Here is a 6,000-nt window from a genome sequence, read left to right on the forward strand (position 1 = left end):
AAAAGAGAGTAAGAAAAAAGCAGGTGGACTGCCACTCCAGAGGATGTCATTCCTGATACAGAGCCTATATTTTTGTCCTGGGAACAGCATGGTTAACCTATAATTAAGGTATTTATCCTTTTTCATTTGTTGTTTGTGTCTTTAACTGCCTGAGAGGGTTACTCAGAGGGCCTGCCCTGTCATGAGAGGGCAATTGGTAATGACTTGCTTTGTTGTGGAGCACAGCATCCCTTAAAAGCTGTGGTAAATGGTAAGTCACCTTTGTGAGGACCTCAAAATTTCTGCTTGTGTCATTTCATCCCATGGTCTGCAACAGAAAGACTGGCAAGCAGGATCTTTGCTAGTCCATGTTGTAATATGGGCTGCTGTAGTGGGTATAGATGGCAAGGTTTTGGTAGTGGGGGGCTGCAGGGGTGTATTCTGTGAGAAGAGTCCAGAAGCTGCCCCATGTTAGATTAGGGCCAGTTTCACCAGGCTCCAAAGGCATCCGCTTCTGCCCAGAGCAGAGACAATAAGTGATGTTGTTTGTGCCTCTTTGAGAACATATTTAAGAAAGGGGAAAACAAAACAAAACAAAACAAAACAAAAAAATGCTTATCAACAGCAGCTGGGAGAGAGGAGTGAGAAACATCCTTGCAGACACTGAGGTCAGTGAAGAAGGAAGGGGGAAGAAGTGCTTCAGATGCTGGAGCGGCAGTTCCCCTGCGGTCTGTGGAGAGGCCCCTGGTGGAGTAGGCTGTCCCCTTGCAGCCCATAGGTCCCACAGCGGAGCAGAGCTCCACGCTGCAGCCTGTGGAGGACCCCCTGGTGGAGCAAGTGGATCCACCCTGAAGAAGGCTGCGGCCTGTGGAAAACCTATGCCAGAGCAGATTCTTGGCTGGACCTGCAGCCTGTGGAGAGCAGACCATGCAGGATCATGGGGATCTGGGGGGAGCAGGTGCCTGTGGGGGACCCAGGTTGGAGCAGTTTGCTCCTGACGGATGGACCCCATGGTATGGACCAATGTTGGAGCAGTTGTTGAAGAGCTGCTGCCTGTGGGAAGCCCGCACAGGATCAGTTTGAGAAGGACAGCATTCTGTGGGAGGGACCCCACATAGAGCAGGGGAAGACTGACTGAGAAGGAGTAGCGGAGGTGAAGCATTCTAGGCTGACTGCAATCCCTTTTCCCTCATTCCCCTGTGCCACTCAGGGGGAGGAAGGTGTGTGGGTGGAAAGTGTTTTCGGTTTCATTCCTTTGTTTCTCACTTCTCTAGCTTGTTAGTAGTAGACAATAGATTTTACTAATCTCCTTATACTGAGTCTGTTTTGCTCATCATGATAATTGTTGAGTGATTTCCTTGCCCTTATCTCAACCCTTGAGCCCTTTTCATTGTATTTTCTCCCTTTTCCCTTTGAGGAGGGGGAGTCAGAGAGTGGTTGTGGTGGAGCTCAGCTGCCCACCTGAGTCAAACCACCACAACTGTGTGTCAGGAGTTTTAGGTCCCTGTTAAGTGTTTGCATGCTGTTGTGGCAGATCAGAGAGTGTGACATCCTGTAAAATGGATGTGCTTTGACAGATACTCTCCTAGGTGTTGTGAATCCTTTGTGTCACTGTTATAGTCAGGATGAGGGACGTGTTGTTTAATGTAATTCACTCCTGTGTTTTTTGGAGTCACAGTGGCCTTCAGTTTGGGAAGTGTGACAGCCCTACAAGCAGAGTGTCTCACAGTGTTTCAGTGGTTTAGTTTCCTTGCCATATGCTCAGAAGGAACAGGTCTCTGACCATACAGTTTCCTGACAGAGTGTCAGTTTGGTTGGTGAGTTAACTGTATGATCAGGTTGTCTGACACTAGGATGCCCTCTGGTACCGTGGGTGTTGCAGCCAGCCTCTAATGATGCATCAAGTCTCTTGGCTGTGTAGCTTCAGGCTCTCCCGACGTATCTGGGAAGTGACCTTTAACTTAAATGGCTGACATTAGTCTCCCTTGTGGATCCCGTAAATATCATGGATCATGTTGTACGATCTTTTAAGTAGGGATTTTTTTTTTCCTTATGCGATGTTTTCTATGGTTCTACGAGGCACTGTGAAAAATGCCTAATTTCTTAAGGGCCTTGGCCTTTCTGTCAGTTTTGTGGAGTTTGTTAAGCATTGCCCTGGGGCTACTAGGTGTCTGGAGTCACCTTCCTCTTCTCTTCCTTACTGCCTGTAATCCTGCAGCTGAAGTTTTAGCGTACCTCCACCTCCCACATTCCTTTCCCATTGCAAATGCATCATTTGCGATCGTGAACAGTAACTCTTGGAAAACGGTTGCTTGAGCAAATTAGTTATGGATTGATTAGAGAATTGTTGCCTAGGTTGCTCCTTCTGGGAGGTATATTATTTTATTTTCTGATGTTCTGTACCATTTCAATGCAGATGTTACGATACAGATTTTTATATTATTCTGAGCAGTTTTTGAGAAAAAGGTGCAATCATGAAAATACGTATAGAATTATATTTTTAGAGCTTATTTGGGGACTATTTTTGTGAAGGTCTTTAGCTGAAGAATTCAGTAATGAAGCTTGCACAGTTATTGCTGTTCTACAGGTAATAGGAAGTACATGTTTATTTATTTATTTATTTATTTTTATTTTAGTTGGCTCATTTATTATTATTTTTTTCTTTCTCTAAATTGTTTTACTTTTCAACAGTCTCTAAAAGACGAATTGTGAGTATATTGCACCTTGAAACTCAGGGAAATAAATTCTTGAACACTAAGAAAAAAATGCATAAAAATGCAAGAAATTTCAGTGAAGGCTAGAAAGGCATTGGATGGAATAAAGAAGTATAAAAATGTAAACATGTTCATGAAAACTGTAAATCAGTATTTTTAATACCCTGAAGAAAGTTTTGCATAGATCTTTTTATTTCATTCTCTATTAACTGTTATTGGATGTCTTAGAAATAATGTTGCATTGAAAACAATGCTTTTTGCCTTTTGAAACGTATAGCATTCTTTGCACATGAGAAAATGCGGTTGAAGTGTGTCATCTCTTTAATATTAACTCACATGTAACTCATTTAACCTCAGTGAAAGTGTACACTTGCGTAACACTTAAGAAAACCATGGTTAACTACTTCAATGAGAAATTAACTTTAATAGTTGGCTTTACAGTTTTCCTCAAGATTTTTGAAACAAATTTAAATTAGATGATGTTTTCAGAAGTTTCGTGCTCTGATTCTCCTTTAACTGTCACAACAAATTTGCACTAATTTTGCATTTTGCATCCTTTGTGCTAGAGTTACTTTCTAATAATTCTACACATTTTTGAATCTCTTGATCTTGTTCAAGTATAATATATGTGGAAAATAGGTGTTCTACAATGATCAGAAGATGAATTACATTCATATGGAGATAAACTTGACTTGTATCCTTGTTTCAGCTGGGAGAGAATTAATTTTCTTTATGGTAGCTTACATGGTGCTGTGTTTTGGATTTAGGATGAAAATGTTGATAACACACTGATGTTTTATTTATTTATTTATTTTATATTTATTTATTTATTGCTGAGCAATACTTACTTTTGAAGTCAAGGACTTTTCCACTTCTTGTGCTGCTCTGCCACAGAAGAGGCTGTGCACAGGTATCTGGGTGCACAGTCATGACAGCTGACCCAGACTGACCACTGTCCATAACATATGCTGTCATACTCAGCAATAAATTTGGCATGAATTTGTTGCGGGCAGCTGCTGTTACTTGTGAACTGACTGGGCTTTGTTTGACTGGTGGACCCTCACCTTGATAAAGCAAATCAAAATAATCATGTAGATAAATACACATAAATCTTGTGTTGTACCACACTCAATTCAGGAAAAAGGTGAGTTGTAAAGAGACGAACACAATGTTAGGAGTACTCATACCATCAAAATAAGGAAAACATTTAGATATCTTGTAGTTTTTGGTGAAAGGTAGATTCCATGTTTTGATTACCTCTGATCAAACCCAAAATCTGAAAACTAATCTTTTTCACTCCCAGCCTCATATTAGCCAGAGTTAGCAATGTGACTACTACTTCCAAATTAGTCTGAGATATAACTGCTAACACTGCAGCTGGTAGCATGAGTAAATCTACTTATTTTTATTCTGAACAGTACAAATCACAAAGTAAATAAAGACAAGAGGTCTATGCTGGCTTTTGGTATGCATGAGAGCTCTTAGACCATGTTGAAAGTGACAGCTGGCTTGTACAGTCCTGTCAGTCTGTGTCCTCATGTAGTCCTGATACATCTACCTGGAGTACGGTTAAACACCCATTCCATTATATAGACTCATTCTGAACAGTAAGACACATAGTTTAATAAGAAGGACAACAAATGCAGTTCTTGCAGAGCATCATTGTCTTTTTGTATAGACGGCAGGCAGATCACAGGGGTATGCTGGACTAGGCAGAGGCCTGGGGTATCAATTTTTTATACCTGTTCAAGAAGAAAGATGTGGGATGTGTCAGGGACAAAAGCAATCTCAAAACTACTTTCACATTTCTCTAATTGTGTGATGTACAGCAAAGCCACAATTTACCTTTTAATTGGAAAGAATTGGTTCACTATACAATACCACACTCAAAATGTAAAATAACACTGTATAGTCCTTCTTCAAATGAACACTGTATTTCTGTTTAGTAGAATACACATTAAAGCTTGGGAAATGGTCCATCATATTCTTACAACTCTCAAGTTTTAAAAAGTGATACAGTTTGCTGGAAAAGTCCACGTTGCATTTCCAAATTACAAATCTGTGGAATTATAAAAAGTCTGTATATCATAATTCTAAATGGTCTAATAAAAATTCCTGAATAAAAGAATATCTTTTTTCTTTCTTTTTCTTTCTTTCTTTCTCTTTCTTTCTTTCTTTCTTTCTTTCTTTCTTTCTTTCTTTCTTTCTTTCTTCCTTCCTTCCTTCCTTCCTTCCTTCCTTCCTTCCTTCCTTCCTTCCTTCCTTCCTTCCTTCCTTCCTTCCTTCCTTCCTTCCTTCCTTCCTTCCTTCCTTCTTTCCTTCTTTCTTTCTTTCTTTCTTTCTTTCTTTCTTTCTTTCTTTCTTTCTTTCTTTCTTTCTTTCTTTCTTTCTTTCTTTCTTTCTTTCTTTCTTTCTTTCTTTCTTTCTTTCTTTCTTTCTTTCTTTCTTTCCTCTCTTCTAGAGTTGTCTGCATTGAAAGTCAGAGAATCAAAGAAAATGCTATAGTATGAAATCAAATGTAATTCAGCATACCACTGAATAAAACATCAATTTATTTAGTTACTGCAATACGGATGGGCACATCTATTGTAAAATATGCCCTGGCTTTACAGTAATAAGAAATCATACAGATAAAAATTATTTGGAGTAAACTTCCATGGCACACAAACTTCTAACTCATTTAAAAGTAATATTTTCTATTTTTGTGACATGTTTTTGCTACTAGAGTTTAAGACAATTTATAGATGGGAACAAATAAAGCATCATAACATCCCCATGAAGAAAATAATGAAGCTTAGCTGACTACCTATTGACAGAGTGCTAAAATAATTCTAGATAAATTATTCTATATTATACAGATTTCAAGATCGGTGATGCACAGTAGTTTCAAGAACTATTAAATGCTATTTTTTTGTGATTTTTTTTTAACTTTCATTACACATTTCTGTACAGAACAGATGTGTTTCATTATAAAATGTGTTATTTTAGGCCCCTCTGGTTATCTATAAGGAATAGACAGATTTTTCTTGGACTGTTTTGCCATTTAATGAATTCATTTTCATCCCTTATTGTGTTCTGAGGATAGCAAGCCATGTTCACTCGTATGTCATATGAATGTTTGTGACATTTAGGTTTGTAAAGAGAGTTTTGTATGTCATCATGTATTTGGCCTACTGCAATCATGTTTATATTAATTTCTCTTCATTCCATTTCTCTATCCATCTGCTCTGCTTTACTTGGCCCTTTGCATTCTAGGTCTGAAACATAAATTAAATTCCATATGTGAACTTAAAATATATCTTTCTGG

This window comes from Anser anser (assembly GCF_964211835.1).
Source record: "Anser anser genome assembly, chromosome: Z".
NCBI lineage: Eukaryota > Metazoa > Chordata > Aves > Anseriformes > Anatidae > Anser > Anser anser.